The sequence below is a fragment of the Equus quagga genome, chromosome 11 (assembly GCF_021613505.1).
Source record: "Equus quagga isolate Etosha38 chromosome 11, UCLA_HA_Equagga_1.0, whole genome shotgun sequence".
Taxonomy (NCBI): Eukaryota; Metazoa; Chordata; class Mammalia; order Perissodactyla; family Equidae; genus Equus; species Equus quagga.
The window spans coordinates 65,768,200-65,786,041 of NC_060277.1; positions in this window are offsets into that span (position 1 = coordinate 65,768,200).

Sequence of the window (17,842 nt, forward strand, 5' to 3'; positions counted from 1 at the left end):
ATATCAATTTGGCAAGGGTGCAGAGGGGAATGGGTGGCAGGGAGCTATGAACAATGAGACTGGAGAAGTATCCATGTGCAGGGTCTTTATAGAGCATGCTGAGGAGCTTGGACTCCTCACTTCCCTCTCAGCCTCATTTCCTCATCTCTAGAACGTTGTTACAATTACAGGTGTGGATGTAGTTGAATCTGAATCTGTTTCTGGCCAGAGAGTGGACTAAGTTTGATCCATGAGGAATTCTAGAGAGGAGGGGAGTGTTACGGGTCCCAGTGGGAGAGGAGCCTGGACGTGGGGAACCAAGGGAACTCATGCTGGCTCTCTCACATAGGGAGGGATAGACCTCTCTGGCTCTCCCTCTCCATTTCTGCTGACCTATGATCTGTCCCCCGTCCCCGCCAGGGGCAATACTGGCTCTGTCTGCTTTGTGAGCAGTCAAGCAGATAGGGAACCCTTGGAAAGGGACCTGCAAGGACATAGAAGTTAACAGAAGCCTGATACTGGGCACAAGGGGTAGGAACTTATTCATGGGCCAGTAGGAGGTCAGACTGGATTAGGAGACTGAGGAGCACCCCCGCTCCTCCCCCGCATTGTGAAACTTGCTCATTTTGGGTCTCTGGCATGTCAGGAGTCAAGCTCTGCTATGAGCCTTGAGCAGCTGGGGACTCCTGGCCCTCCACAGTTCTGGAGCTCTTGGGGCACGGTTTAGGTGGGCTCTTCCAGCTGGTAGGAAGCAGACCTCCAATGAAGTAATAAAGGTGCAGGGCTAAACCTCTGGGAGAATGGGGTGGAAGGCTACCCTCACTTGGCAAATTCCCATTCTTGACTCCATTTCCCTCTCTCTTGCCCTTCACCTCTTTGTGTCTGTCACTTCTCACCTTCCCAACAGCTGACTCGCCATGTGTTCAAATTCAAACTCCCTGAGAGACAGGATCTAATTGGGTCTCTTAGTTGCCTTTCAATCTGAAAGTATCTACTTGGCAAGCTCTCCTGCCTGGCCACTTCCCAGGCCACCAGCCAGACACGAATGAGATCCCTTGTCCAGCTGCCTGTGGCGAAGATGATGGGTATCATCTCAATAGGCCGAGATGGCCTGCAGCCACTTTTCTCAAGAGGGTGTGAGGGTATGTCCAGCTCTCAGCTCACTGGTTGAAGTAGGGTTGCTACTGATTGGTTCTGTACCCCTGGAACGTTCCCTTATCTGATGCCCTGCATGGAGAGGATATAGTTTTTTGCTTTGGGGATAGGTGTCCCAGAGCCCCTACCTCCAACTTTTGAGGGCACCAAGAGGTGGAAGTGATGGACTCGGAGCAGAGAGAGAACTCAACACCCAAAGTCAAGCATCCCTTTGGGAAGAGTTACGACAACATATATTTCTATTAAGCAGAGGTTTTTAACCTTTTTTTCTGCCATGCATCCCCTTGGCAGTTTGGTGAAGCCCATGGACTCCTACTCAGAATACTATTTTCAAATTCATAAAATAAAATATATAGGAATACAAAGGAAATGAAAATATTTAAATACAATTATCAAAATTTAACACCCAGATTTTTGATGTAGTCAAAATGTGCTTCTTTGTTATCACATTAACAAGATTTAGCAGTGGGTCTAAGGAGTATAATGTCAAACTAGCGATGTACATAAACCATAGTTTAAGAGATCTGCAACAACTCTAACATGAATGAGAATATCCGTGATTGCTATTGTGACAAAGTCACAGATACTGCTAATGCTACTGTGGGTGGTTATCTATAATCACAATTAAAGGAAATGTTAAATTTAAGTTAAGAGGTGGTTAAAAATAATCATAATTTTTTTCCATCGAGGTTGATTGACCAGAGCTTAGGACACCCAGCTATGAAGTGTTCTGTGCCCTAGCCATGCACTAGGCTCTGGGAGAGGATCCAAAAATGGGTGAAACACAGTGCTGCTTTTGGAGCCTCAGGCCTGAGCAAGGAGAGCTAGGGTGTTCGGTTCACATCCTGTAATGTGATAGACACTAGTGCCCCTGCTTTATAACTGAGGAAACTGCCTCAGAGAGATGCCCAGGGTCCTGTGGCAGTGAATGTTAGCCACAGTAGATTTCCAAACAAAGGCCTGATATGAAGACTGAGGAAGACCAGCGTGTCCTTGTATTTGGGATGATTCCATAGCTGTCAGCTGAACTTTCTGGCCCCACATCTCACCATTCTCCCCTCACACTTTGAACTTCCCTCAGCCGCTTCATTGAGTCAAGCTCTTTCATACCTCTGGCCTTTGCACGTTATGCCCTCTGCCTAGAAATTTCTTTTTCCCCTCTTCCCTGGCCAGTTCATCAGCAGGGTTCATTGCTCCTCCAGTGGGCTCCTGTGGCTCCTGGCCCTACATTCCCCACTGCAGGTACCTCACTGGATTGTAATGCTCCACAACACTCCACTGTATTGTAAGGCTCTAGACCCTGGTAGACAAAGCACCAGGAGGGCAGGGACCATATCTATCTTTCCCCTTTGCTTCCCACTGAATTGCACAGGGCCTGGCCCATATTTACTGAATGGATGTTGCTTAAGAGACAGGAGGTTATTTACCAATTAGGGCCACTTAAGAGAAGTACAATAAAGAACTTGACTGGCCTTTCTCCCTGGTTTGTGGGAGGGAAACTCTAAATCCTTGGAATTTCCCAAGTGATAGGAGTTCTTTGTTATTTATGGTGGGTGCTGATAGCTTAAGATAAGGAGCGCCTCTGGATGGGAGTAAGCCATAACAGAAAGACCAACCATATGATTAGAGGATTGGAGCTTTGAGCCACTTGATATGTACCCAATAAAGCCCCATAAAAATTCTGGACACTGAGGCTCAGGGAAGTTTGTTGCTTGCTGTACACACTGAGGTGCCAGGAGGGTGATGCACCCTGACTCCCGGGGGAAAGAGCATGGAAGCTCTGCTTCTAGGACCCTTCCAGACTTTGCCTATTATATCCTTACAATGGAGCAATAATTCTAAGTATAGCACTACCGTGAGTTCTGTGAGTTGTTCTAGTGAATTATTGAACCTATGGGGATTGCAGGAACCCCTGGATATGTAGCCAGTTGGCCAGAAATGGCAGGTGGCCTGGGGACCCATGAGATTTGTGGCTGGCATCTGAAATGAGGGCAGCCTCATGGAAAACTGAGTCCTTGACTTGTGGGATCGGATGCTAACTCTGGGTGGTCAGCACCAGAATTGTATTGTGGTACATCCAGTTGGTGTTAGACCAGTTAGGGATGAAACAGAATAAGAAGTCATTGAAGGGGCTGGCCCTGTGGCCTAAAGGTTGAGTTTGGTGTGCTCTGCTTTGGCAGCCTGGGTTCGATTCCTGGGCAAGGACCTACACCACTCCTCAGCAGCCATGTTGAGGCAGTAACCCATGTACAAAATAGAGGATGTTAGCTTGGGGTGAATCTTCCTCAGCAAAAAAAAAAAACTGGTAATATCCCAAGTATGGGGTGATGAGAGTCTGTGCTAAGCTAGTAGAGGTAGAAGAGGAAGAGATGAAGCCAGATAAGCAGTAAGTGAGGGAAGCAATAATGTGGGTGATCCACAAAGTGTAGAGGAAGGATGAAGAGCAGATTCAAAGATGGAGGCCTGGCCAAGAAGAGTGGAGACAGTGATGACAGAAATAGGGAGATGAAGGGTTTGGTTGTAGGTGGGGCAAAGAGGAGAGGGTCTCTGTCCTTGCCCTGTCCCCCGCTTCCCACTCCCAACAGAGGAGTCCAGTGTCTCCGCTTCTGTGATTCATCCATTTCCAGTGTGGGTTCTCAACAGCCAGTGGAGCAGGGGTGACTGCACCGGATGTCAGTGCTCGGTAACATTTCTTTTTTTTTTTTCCTGTCTGCTTTTTTCTCCCCAAATCCCCCCAGTACATAGTTGTATATTTTAGCTGTGGGTCCTTCTAGTAGTGGCATGTGGGATGCCACCTCAACATGGCCTAGTGAGGGGTGCCATGTCCATGCCCAGGATCCGAACCCTGGACCGCCGAAGCGCAGTGCGCAGACTTCACCACACGGCCACGGGGAAGGCCCCAACATATCTTCATAAGGACTTTGTGTCTGGAGCTAGAAAACAGCACATGTCCCCCACATGAGTTACATATTCTCCTGAACTTCCCTCGGGACAAGTTACATATTCTCCTGACTAGGTTCTGGCAACTCTTAATTTTGACTTCTCAACAGACACAAGCCCTCCCGCATCTCACAGTAGTTTCTCAGCATGCATTCCAGAAGTGGGAAGAGGAGGCAATTTGGATGCTGTCAAATGGGAGAGGTGGTATGTGATAGCAGACATCCCCTTGACTGCCTGTCCTGAGTTGGAGGGCGGGCAGGGAGTGTCCCATCACAGCTCTTCAGAATCCAGTGCATCCTCATGGGGAGGGGAGGCACATCACATCCTTGAGGGTGAGCAGCAGTCTCCTCAGGCTGCACCCAGGTCAGGACCGCTGTGTCTTTAACCCAGGGGGATGCCCTGTTTCTTCCCTTGGAACCTCCTAGAAGATGGTGTTACCGAACCTGAAGTGAGTTCGCTCACCTGTTGCACAGCAAGCCAATCTCTGACACTGGGTGTGGTGGAAGAAAGTAGGAATTTTATTTTTTGCACAGCGCTGAGCAAGGAGAGAGGGCAGCTAACGCTCAAATCCCAAACTCCCCAAAAAGCTAAAAGGAAGGGTTTTTATTTGGGGCTTTAGGTAGGGGAGGGGGAGCATATGGCCTTGCTGGTCGGAGCTTTCCCACCAGCCTGTCTTTGGCCTTGAGACACTTGCAGAGAGGAGGGAGCTCATGACCTTGCTGGTCAGAAGCTTTCCCACCAGTCTGTATCTTTTTTTGGGGAGGAGATAGTCCAGGTGCTTGTCCTTGACGGTGTCTGTCTCCATGGAGCATAGTGGATTCTAGAGCCAGGAAGCCAGAGAGTAAGCAGGGAATGAGTGTTTTGGTTTTAACCCCATATATGCTGGGTTTAATGTGGGGAAACTGATATCAGGGTCGGTATCAACTTCCCCCCTATTTTATGTCCATCCCTCAATCTTGAGGGATTTGGGGCGGTGACCGATCTAGCTACTTCCTGCTGAAATGGGGTGTAGGTCGTTTTATCTCTTTGAACCAGTCTTTTAATAAGGCAGTGATGCTGGTGGGCTCCTGAAGTTAGGCCTGTATCATGTAAGTAAGTACCCAGGTATTTAATAAGAAGTTTTTCTAGAGAAACAAAAAGAGAAAAACAAAGTTAATGGTTGGAGCAAATTATAAACCAGTTTCTGAGCCCAGGGGGCAGCCAATCAAGATTCCTGGAAGTCAGGGTCAAAGCATCTTTTGCAGTTTGAAATGTCTCTGATGGTGTCTTTGGGCACTCAGGTAGCTTTTTGAGTGGCTTACACAGCAGTAGACATGAATCTCTCTTAAGTTTATATTGGGTCTTCCAGCTTCAGTTTGTAAGGCTTTAGGAAAAAGGGCAGATTTAGTTTTCAGTGACTCCAAATGAAAATAATGGGAAAAAAGCCTAAAAATGTTAGTTTGGAAGTTTTTAGCCAGATATTTCAGGAGACAAAGAATTTAAGATCCAGTCCAGTTAACAGAAGTAAAACAAAAATTTCAAAGACAATTGAAAAACCTAAAATCTGCTATCTATAAACGTGTATTACAGTTTCTATTGAAACATAATCTTCCTCCCTAAAATCACGCTCAATTTCACTAGACATAGCCAAATTAAGACTAACTGGTTTGCAAAATAAGTCTAATTTTAATAAATTTGGCATAATTATTTACATAAGTACAGCAAGAATAGTAATTGACCATATAGACTCTTAAATTTGCTTTGCTAGAACCTTACAAGGAATCTCAGGTTGAACTTTAAAGGCCTCTCAAGGAAAGCCAAGCAAAGGACCTGTTATCACATTCTGCCTGCAGTACCTGCAGATTTGGGTGAATCCCTCTCTTTGTGAGGTTTCCCAAAATATTGAGGTTCCTTGTACCTGCCAGAGGGAGCGACATTCTTTGCTCAACCTTACCAGGTTACAGAACCCACAAGCACAGTACCAGGCCAATATTTCCAAGTGGCTTTATTCCAGAATGTCAACCTTCATTCCTCAAAAGCTGTCGTGTTATATCCAAGCCTGTATATTTTTTTTAAATATGATATTCCAGTCAAAGTCTTGGTAATATAACCAGTGTTTCCAATTGTGTCCTGTTAGAAGAAGACCAGATTCTTATTGCACTTATGCAAACAACTATATTGCCATAAGAATAAGAATACTTACTTATCAGAAGTTTTTGTGTTTTGGGAGGCTCAGATAGGGAGGAAAAGACAAATGTTTCAGTTTTGTTTATAAATTGCTGTAAGTCATAGTTCTTTAAGAGAATAGAGAAAAAGGTTTTCTTAACTCTGAAAAAAAGCAAAACATTAAAAACAGTAATATCTCAATTAAAAAGGCCTAAAAGTTATAATCATCCCTATCAGTTTATTCTGTCCTGTGTAATTGGTTCTTGATCTTAATCTTCTGTCAGCAGTTTGTGAGGTCATCAGTTTCTCTGTTGGAGTTCTGTAATTTTTACCTCGTTTAGTTTTACAATCTGAATGTTTATTAGAAACCCGTATTCTAGAATGTCAGAGTCCTTTCCATGAATTTCTCTGAAGATGAAACATATTTGCAAAAACATCAAAGTAAAATAGCCACTGTTCATAAATAACAAAACATTCAAAAATGATAACTGACAAAGGCATTTGACCATGTCTGTGATATATAACATTTTGAGATAATAACCAGGATTATAGCTGACAATCAGAACAGATCAGATAATTTTTAAAATATTTATATCAGTAACATTTATATATCATTTAAGAAAGTTTATCGTTATTTACTTGACAATGCTTCTCATGTAATTTAACATACAAAATAAGCCTTATTAGTTTAGCATTTTTTTCTTATAGGAAGAAAGCAAATCTCTCCGAGAAGTCCCAGGGACCCTCTGAAAATCCCCAGAGAAACTCTCCCTCCTCTTCCAGGTCAAAAGAAAGCTTTTATTCCAGACTTGAATATTTGTGTGTAGGGGGAAGCTTGTCAAAAATATTAAAAGCTTTAAAACATTTGTTCAGATAGGAAACAAAGCTCCCTGCAAAACCATGCTCAGGTATCTATTCGAAGTGATAACAGAAACAGTCAAGGGGAAACAGAGTTAAAATAGTCAAAAACAGCCTTTTTAGTACCTTTTTATAAAGAGCAGATTAAAAATTTAGGAAAATTATCCTTTTAAGAAAGAGGAAACCAAGTTTTAATTTTGTACCAGTTTACTTTTGACATATAGGTTTATTTACTTAATTGGATTTACTTTAATCCTGGACAACTTGACCATACATAAAACTCTTTAGGGCTTTACTTTTACAAACCTTTGGTTACTTTTTTACATTCAGAATTTGTCCCAGCACTTTAGGACAAATTTATCTTTCTCAACTCAAGAAACAAAAATATTTCCATTCTTTATATCTTTTTACTGAAAACATATATTTTATTTGCCTTGTATACAGACCCTTTAGAAATATATGTTTCCTCATAGAAAATTTCTCAGCATATATAAAACGTTTATTAATAAACCTAAGCACTTTTCAGTCTCTTTGATATAAGAAACCAAAGGCAGACAAATACATGCTTAGTAGGCAACCTTTAATATTTTGTCTTATGTGGAAATTACCTAGATACCCAATAAACTGTTATTATTTAACTTAACTTAGTAAAGTTATAAAATTTGTTTCCAAAAAGATTTTGGAAGCTGTTTTTAAGTATGCAGACTATAAAACGTAATTATTGTACCTAAAACTTTTACCCAGTTTTAACAATTACTCTTAAAAACTTCATGTGACATTATAGCAGTGAAGTATTATCCTCAGTTGTTTTAAGTACATATATCACAATATAATTATTATACATATAATTATATATATATTTATTTAGTTTATCTGTTCTTAACAATTATATTTAGATCATCTACAAAAGCCTCATGAGACATTAAACAAAATTAGCTATTATACTGAGTTATGAGTTTTGCTGATAAATTTTGTAAGAGAGATGACATGAGCTCATTTGACCAGTAAACCCAGGCTATATGTCTGCATCATAGCCAATGCTCATAACTTTGAGAACATGTTCATTTTAAATGAAACCAGCAAACTTAAACAGGCTTTCATTCATCAAAGATCATTTGATATCATGTTAAATAACTTTGTCTCTTAGAAGTTTTTGCGTATTCATTAAAGACTGCATTCCATTCTGAGAGATTTTGAATCCTCTTCTGAAACAGGTTTTCATAACGGTCATTACAATTCCAAATTATCTCAAAAGTTTGCTTATTTTTACTTGTTCAATTTTAGGTGAGGAATTTTGGCAGAGTTGAAGCGAAGCTCAGTTTGCTGGGAAGCTCAGCAAGAGAGTAGACAAAAGCAGCAGATTTGGGTTCGGCTGCTGGCATGTTTAATTATTTAATTATTTTCTCTTAAATTTAGAGGCAGTAAAGTATTTCTAATTTTATTTAGAAGCCTCAAAAGATTAAAACAGGCTCCCCATTGTTGTAGCTGGCTTTTCCAATTGCATACATCAGTTTGGGTGAACTGTAATTGGCCTGTTTAAGTATATCAATTTTTACAAAACTTTATCTTAGTTTTACTAACCCTTATACTTTTAATTATAACTTACATTAGAATTCTATTAACAAGTTTTGGTATTACAATATTGTTCAGCAGAGGCATTCCCAGTTAGACACAACATTTATTCCCAAAGAAAACATCCAGGCAAAGTTAACATAACCTCTTCATATAATATTAGCTTAAACACTTTGATTTTTATGGTCTTATTAATCTTAGTAGCCTAAATGTTGCCCCAAACAATTGTTGGTCAGGTTTCTCACTCTGATTTTTGCCTGCTGACCTTTTAAATTTTTCAAACTGGGGTAAATAGGACAGATTTGTCTGATGTCCTCTAATGTTGGGGAGCCAATAGGGGGGTCCCTTTAGCCCATCCAACCTTAGGCAGTGTTTTATTAAAAGCTTTGTTTTAACTTTATTCATGTCTGTTCCATTTATCCCATTGGGATGAGTCCTGTGACACTTCCCTTTCTGATTTCTCTTTGTTGACTTAACATTTTCATTAGCATCTGTAAGACTACGAGAAGCTGAGACCCCAAGTTTGATTAAGTTCTTAAGACTAGTCATTCTAGTTTCCTCTTAATTTGGTCTTTTCATAGGTACCAATAAAACAGTTGTTGATCATAAGAGCTCTCTAAAAAGGTTCCCAACTTGAGGATCCATCGTTTGGCCATTTTTTTCTCTCCGGAGTCTAAAGAATATTGTGGCCACGTGGTGTTACAAAAGAAAATCATCCCTCTTTAGACATTGTATTATAGCTATAGGTTGACCATCAGCCAAAGTTTTTCCCAAGGGGCTCTTAGGTGGAATAGATGCAGCACCTCCCATGTTAACACTTTTAAAAGGACAGACAAACAGACAACAACAACAAATACCAAACAAGCACGCATTCCCAAAAACCCTCGGCCACAAATGGAAGCCAAAACAAAGACCAAAACCAAAAACCAAAGTGCTTCCAGTCCCAGCTTAGTCCGTGTCCTACACTCGGGGGGCGCCCAACAAATGAAGATCCGCCATGCAGATCTTCCCAAATGAGCAAGGACAAGGGACCTCGGTTGTGCACACCCGGGGGACTTACCAAAATTTGGCCGGGTCGTCGCAGCGACGTCAAAACAAATGGAGCCCAGAGGGCTGCCAAGGTACCCATTATTTCTGGCTGGTCCTGTTGGAAAAGGTTAACACAAGGACAAAGACAAAAACTACCAGCTACTTACAAGAAACGTTTTCTAAGTCCTAGACCTAGTTTCTTCCACCACCAAAGCGAAAGTGCTGTGGGCCAACAACGTCTGGCTAGCAGCCAGTCACTTGGGGCTGTCCCTGAGACAAGGGGCTCAGGCAGCTGCAGGACAGCTCCCAAGAGAGGCCTTTAGCCAGAGGCCGGTGTGCCACAGGCGAGACGTCCACCTGGGACGTTGTCCCATCTGGGTCGCCAAATTGTTACCGAACCTGAAGTGAGTTCGCTCACCCGTTGCACAGCAAGCCAATCTCTGACACTGGGTGTGGTGGAAGAAAGTAGGAATTTTATTTTTTGCACAGCGCTGAGCAAGGAGAGAGGGCAGCTAACGCTCAAATCCCAAACTCCCCAAAAAGCTAAAAGGAAGGGTTTTTATTTGGGGCTTTAGGTAGGGGAGGGGGAGCATATGGCCTTGCTGGTCAGAAGCTTTCCCACCAGCCTGTATCTCTTTGTGGGGAGGAGATAGTCCAGGTGCTTGTCCTTGACGGTGTCTGTCTCCATGGAGCACAGTGGATTCTGGAGCCAGGAAGCCAGAGAGTAAGCAGGGAATGAGTGTTTTGGTTTTAACCCCATATATGCTGGGTTTAATGTGGGGAAACTGATATCAGGGTCGGTATCAATGGCATTGGGAGTCCACGAGGCCCCAGGCTCCAAAATGTCACAGAATTTAGCTCTTTTCATCTGCTTTATTTAGCTAAGGCCATTTCCTTGTAACCTTCCACAGGTGAGATGTTTGGGAGTGAAGAGAGCTGTCCGGAATATGTTGGGAAAGGATCTAGGAGAGAGGAGTTAGCCTCGAGTTCAAGACAGGATCAGGAGTGCTAGGTAGGACTCAGTGACGAAGAAGGAGAAGAGGTGGCTCCCTAATCCCTTCTGTTGCCCTGGATACCTTCCCGGGGTCATCCCAGGATGGTCCAGTGACTCAGGCTGTTACTGAAACCAAAGTGGTTTCCCTCCTGGCGAGTTAAATCAGACTCTCCACCAGAAGTAGTTGTCTCACAAAGTAAGGTATGTTTGCAGCAATAGAAGACATCTCCAGAGTCATGGCGTCCCCAAACAAGGGAAGCAGCGACCTTTTATTTTGGATGGGGAATGAGGGGGCTGGCCCGGTGGTGCAGTGGTTAAGTTCACACGTTCTGCTTCTCTGTGGCCCAGGGTTCGCCGGTTCGGATCCCAGGTGGGGACATGGCACCGCTTGGCAAGAGCCATGCTGTGGCAGGCCTCCCACATATAAAGTAGAGGAAGATGGGCATAGATGTTAGCTCAGGGCCAGCCTTCCTCAGGAAAAAGAGGAAGATTGGCAGTAGTTAGTTCAGGGCTAATCTTCCTCAAAAAAAAAAAAGTCCTCTTCCTTTCCAAATGGCTCTCTGAGCATGAATTACAGAGAAAGCATACTTAGAGTCTGTGTCTATTGTTATTCCCCCCCCCCCCCCACCGCCCCCAATTGCAAAGCTCAGGTTAACGTAATTATTTCTGCTTTTTGGACCAAGCTGCCTGGTTTCAGCCCCTTGGCTTCTATGATCGCATGCAGGGACACTACTGCATAACTTGCTCTTCCTTGTCCGTTACTCATGAAGCTGCTCCCATCTGCAAACCATTCTTCCTCTGCCTTAGGCAATGGTTTGCTCTGGAGATCTCTACGCCTAGAGTAAACCTGGTCAGTCACTTCTAGGCCCATTGGAATCAGAGAGCAGGGTAGCTGGGTTAGGGTATGACAGGGTTTTAAAGAAATCTGAGGGGAATCTAGCAACATAGTTTGATACTGTAGTATTCATTCTGGTATAGCCATAGATGTCCTTTAGTCTCTAGTAGGCTAGAGACTTGATGGCGGAGTCCATACCCTCATAAGTGGGCCCACAGTGAACTTTTCTGCTTTCTAGATTAAGAGGCAGATGGCAGCTACAGCTCTCAAACCTGGGGCCCATTGTTTCGCTGGGGTGTCTAGCTGCTTTGAGAAATAGGCTACCATTCCTTTTCGGGGTCCCAACATTTAGGTTAGCACTCCTATAGCTAATCCCTGTCTTTCATGAACATATAGATCAAATATTTTGCTCAGGTCTGGTAATGCCAGTACAGGCACTTCCGTTAGCAAATTTTTAAGCTTATTGAAAGCTTGGTCATGTAGCTTATCTCATTCAAAGGGGCCCATTTCTGGCCCCTGCAGTTTATCAGAGAGGCTTAGCACTTAATCCAAAGTTAGGTATCCAAATGCAGCAAGACCCAGCCGTCCCCAAGAATCCTCGTAGCTACCTAAGAGTTTTTGATGAAGCAAATTGACATCTTACCATTTTCCTCTCTAGGGAAGGCTGCATTGCTCCCTTGAAATAATGAAACCCAAATACTTTACAGTCTCTTTAGATATTTGTGCCTTCCCTTTAGACACTTTATATCCCTTACTGGCTAAGAAGTTTTTAACTCGTTTCTGCCGCTATCTACCTGGGGATTGAATCAGATTCCACAGGTTAAGGGTTCAGTCCTACAGGATTACACGTCGCCACTCATTTTAGATGTCAACTGCAAGTCCAGGTTGTCACCTGTATTTCTGACCAACCAGCCACACTCCAGAGGTTCCTACAACCCGCTTCTTGGGTTGGATTAATTTAATAGAGTGGCTCACAGAACTCAGGAAAACATTTTATCTAACAGCCAGATGGGTGTTCCCCTGTTCTAGAATCCTACTGATTATAGGAAAGCCTGTTGATTCCTCTTCATGGGTTCTGGCTTCAAGGGATATTGTGGTACCCAGGGCCAGTGATCTATCTGCTTCAATTTTACCTTTCCTGGCCTGACACCGGCTGCTCGCCCCACCTGTCCTTGTGCCCATAATTCTGCATTAGCTCAGCTTCAAACACTGGGGGGATCTCTTCCTTCTCAGGTGCTGGTGTGTCCTGTAATAGGGCCATGAGCTCACCTCTCTGACTTTTGGGGACTTGGATCTCTATTTTATCTTGTTCCCGGCTTATTGAGGCCCCTAACTTAGATACTATGTGCCTCCCCAGAAGGGGAACAGGGCATTCTGGTACATACAGAAAAGAATGCTTCATTGTTTTTTATCTTATTTCACAGCTCAAGGGCTCCAGAAATCTTTTGGTCTCTCCTTTTCCTGATACTCCTTTTGTGTCACACTTTACTTTAGAAAGATTTCCCTTTGTGGGCATTCAACATGGAGAATGTGGCTCCAGTGTTGAGCAAGAATTCAACATGCTCTCCTCCGATTTCCAAGGTCACTCAGGGCTCCTAGAGCCAAACGGGGAGCCCCACAGCCTCGTCACATCTCATCTGGTGTCCAGGGAAGTTGCCACGGCTCAGTCTTGTTCAATCCGTTCCTACTCTGGGGATGGTTCAGACAACCGTGCCGCCAATGCCCTTCCTGCATGCAGTATGCACACTGATTAGCCCCCAAATTTGTTGGTGGCTTTCTGGTCCCTCAGTAGGGGCCAGGGTCACTTACCCATGGTGTCTTCCTTCTCTTCCTCAGGTTACCTTGAGCAGACTGGATGGCCACAGCTAACAGGGCAGCTTTCCTTTTCATCTTCTTCCTGTTACTGCCCAAGAGGGGGTTGTCTGCTTACTGCAAGACATGCCAACAGTCAGGAGGCAAGGTGGGAGTGATGAGGATTTTTAGGCTGGTTAATTTTAAAACTACAGATGAGAGGCAGGCTCCGAGGACTGGAATTTTGCTTGCCCTTTTGAGAGACATTTGCGTTTGTGAAGGAAGGGGGGATGACCTTGTAGGGACCTGAAATTGGCCACCCCAGGATGTGTCTCTTTGGCATCGGGACTGTTTGGGGCTGATGGCTTTTGATAAACTGGGACAGGGAAGGAGGCTCTGGGGAATGGAACTTGCCCTTGTTGGGACACATTTACATTTGTAAGGTAAATCTCTGTCTGTAAAAGGTGCCTCCCTCTCTGTAGAAAGGAAGGAAGGAGAAGAGAGATGACTTTATCCCTAGAAACTCTTAATGGGGAAGGCAAGAACTTAAGTTGGTTGCTGTCTGGCAATCTCATGTAACTGATTTAGGGTGGTGGCTTCTGACCTTTACTTAATCCGATTTGATTCTTGTCTAAAAGTCCTGGGATCACCCAACGACCAGACCCCACCTGCACTGATACCATTTTAACTTTTTTTCATGTTCTTTCCTTTGTCTTCGTAAAGAGATGACTCACATACCTATGCCTTAAATTTAGCCCTAACCCTCAACTCAGGGCAGAGCAGGAGCTCTGACTGCCCATGGGTCCTCTCCCCACGCACCGGCTCTGCCTGCCCGTGGGTCCTGTCCCCATGCCAGCGGGGGCAGCAGCAGCGGCCCTGCCTGCCCATGGGCCCTGTCCCCATGCCAGCGGGGGCAGTGGAAGCAGAAGCTCTGACTGCCCATGGGTCCTGTCCCCATTGCTATTCTATTCTCTGAATAAAAGAGCACTACTGCCAGATCTTGAGAGTCCAAGAAATCTTTCTTTCGACTCCTCGGCTCACCGACCCCGCATCAGTAGGAGAGAAAGGGTTTCTTTATTACAGCTTGCTAGCAAGACGGAGGATAGCCAACTCATGTCCGTCAGAACCATCTCCCAGAACAAAACCTACAGGCCAGTTATATACAGGGCTGGTCTCCAGGTCTGGGAGGTGGCTGGTCTCTGGCAGGGGCCTCCATCTGATCTCCAGGTGGGGCAGACACATGGTCTTAGTTCCTGATAGTCCTTTGTTTTACTGGATGGGCATCAGAGAATGGAGTAACGCCCCACACCCTGATCTTTCGGTTGTCATTGATGATGGCTATCAGCATAGGCTCTCTGCCCAGAGGGTGGCGGTGGGAGGGAGTCGCCACATTCCTAAGGAACTCAAAAGAACAAAGTTATCATCTTAAAGCAGCTGGGAGGGGCATAAAATATACAGAGCATGTCTGGGCTAGTTAATCACAGGTCATTTAAAGTTACAATATGGTTTCTTTTCTACAATGTGGCCTCCCTTATGTCAACCTTGTGTTGAACCAGTATCATTCCTTTTCAACCTCAGCTTCATCTCGATTATTGAACACCCTAAATGCAGCCTCTACTAGTTGTGCACGATTAGTATCAGGACCTATAGCCAACTTTTGGAGTTTCATACAGATGTCTGGAGCACTTTGAGATAGAAATAGGTATTAAGAACTACTGTACTTGGGGCCGGCCGGGTGGTGCAGCGGTTAAGTTCACACGTTCCGCTTTGGCGGCCCAGAGTTCCTCAGTTCAGATCCCGGGTGTGGACATGGCATTACTTAGCAAGCCACGCTGTGGCAGGCATCCCACAGATAAAGTAGAGGAAGATGGGCACGGATGTTAGCTCAGGGCCAGTTAGCTCAGAGCCAGTCTTCCTCAGCAAAAAGGGGATTGGCAGCAGATGTTAGCTCAGGGCTAATCGTCCTCAAAAAAAAAAAAAAAAAAAGAACTACTGTACTGCCCTGGGCCTTGGGGTCCCGATTTGTATATCCCCTGAGGCAGTCCCCACAGCCTCTGGAAAAAGCGGAGGGGTTTTCCTCAGGGCCTTGTTGGACCTCTCTTAATTTAGACTAGTTAATAGGTGGCTGGCTTACTGTTTTCATGCTTTCAAAAGTAGACCCCAAAATATCCTATCTTTTTTTGAACATCAGGATCATTGGGATTCCACCCAGGGTCAGTCCCTGGCACAGCCTGTTCACTAGGCCTGTGAATGTCTGATCCTGGGTCATATTCATTATCTGCTTGTTCTCTAGCTTTTAACAGAACAGCTGACTTTTCCTCAGCCATGAGGAGTGTAGTTAACAGGCATTGAATATCTGCCCAGGTTGAATTATGAGTGCAGAAGATTCCCTTTGTCCGGTTTATGAACTCCTCTGGGTCAGCCCTCAATCCTTTAGTGCCTGCCTTCCAATTATACAAATGAGAGGTGGGAAAGGGGATGTGCACATTAATAAGTCTCTTCTCACCGTCGAGCACCCGTCTTAGGGGATACATCCCTGGTTTGTAGCTAATCTAATTGTTCCTAACCTAGTTGCACTACCTGGAGGAGAAGGGTGACGGGTCCTTGCTTGTTGGAGACTCCAAATCCTGGTAGAGGGATTGCTCAGGGGGGACAGTAAGAGCTGTGGCCCTGTTACGGCCTCTGGCTTAAGCGGGGGTCAGGTAGGGGAACAAGGTAGAGGTCTCTCAGGGCTCCCCAGCTGGTCTAACATTGGGGCCGAAGCTGCAGTCCGTGGGCAAGGTGGACTCTGAGGTGGGCCTTCTTAGTCCCATGTGTCCTGATTTGGAGGAGCAGGTCCTCCTCGTCAGAAAGATAAGTCTTAGATTCAACCTTTAACCCTTCACTTAGACGTAGTGCCATGAAGCGCTGGAGGTAAGGGATTTCTTCCCATTTCTTAGTTCTTTTGCAAAATAGATCTAATTGTAGTATGGTGTTAACATTTGGGGTCCCATTTTCAGGGCATCTTTCCCCATCTTTCAGTGAATATTGCAGTCAGGCTGTTATATGAAAAGATCATCTGCTCTTGGGTCAATGGGGAATTCCCGAAGGGAATACCTCTCTGTACCAGTTCTGGAGGATGCAGCCCAATGGGCTTTCCTCTGGGATGGAGATTGCTCACACTGTATTCTAGCATCTTTTCTTATGGTCTGTTTCCAACCTCCCAGGAGCAACCTGTAACAATTAGTGGTGATGCAGATACCACAAGGTTGTGCCCAGAGAAGGTTTAGCACCCTAATAGCCTAAAAGTAGACCCAGGCTGAGTAGCTAAATCCTGAAAGGGAAAATAAAACTGGTAGACACTGAGTTTCACCTCGGGACCACTGATAAGGAGGGCAAGGGAAAAAAGGAGACCTATGAGCCCAGAAAAGCCAAACTGTGGAAAAACAAGATTGATATTGAGTGTCCTTGACAAAAACGTTAATGTCAAGTGTCCTTGACAAAAACAAACAAATGAAAAACTCAGCAACTCCAGGGGGGGCTTGACCCCATCTAAGTGGACCCCTCCGCTGATCACAGACACAACACAAAGACAGACTCACTGACTTCAGGGAGGGCCTCAAACCCCCACCTCATCACTCCAGTGGAGAGTCAATCTCCAGATGGGACTCAAATGCCTGACTAGTCAACAGGGATTGCTCCTATTTGCCAGAACCAAGCATCACCCCCTCTGGAGTGGCCGGGTTGTACAATCCTTCCAACTAGAGGGGACTCTCTGTCCCCTGAGCCAAGCTACCTTCAGATGGGGACTCGAACCCCAAAGCCAGGCCCCAACAAGCAGACTTTGTGAGACAACTTAAAGAAATAACTCTTATAGCTGTGCCGTGGAGTTGGCACCACTCATCTCCACTGAGAGATCCTCCTAGCAAAGCGCTCAGTGTGGCCACTGGGTCTCCCGATGGGGCAGTGATGTCAAGCTGGTGGCAGAAGCACCACAAAGGGGTAAGCCCCACATCGGATGCCAATTCTGTTAGCAAAACCAAAGCTGGTTCTGATGAGGATTATTTTGGGCTGGCTACTTTTGAAAACTGCAGATGGGAACGAGGCTCTGAGGAGTAGAATTTACTTACTCTTTGTTAAGAGACATTTACCTTGTAAAGGAAATCTCCATCTGTAAAGGTGTCTCCCTCTCTGTACCAGGAAGAAGGGGGGATGACTTTATGTCTAGAAACTCTTAATCAATGCCAAAGGCAAGGACTTAAATCTGCATCTTGTTTACTGTACTTGTGTGGTAATCTCCCATGATCCACTCCCCCTCCACCCCCAACATCCTCCTTTGTCTTTAGCTAAAAAATAATATTTAAGGTGGTAGCTTCAGCCATTTACTTAATCTGGTTTGATTCTTATCTAAAAGTTGTAGGACCACTCAATAACCAGACCGCACCTGCACTGATACCATTTTAACAACTTTCTTTTACATATTCTTTCCTTTGTCTAGTAAAGAGATAACTCCCATACCTATGCCTTAAATTTAGCCCTACCCTCAACCCATGTTTGCAGCAGCA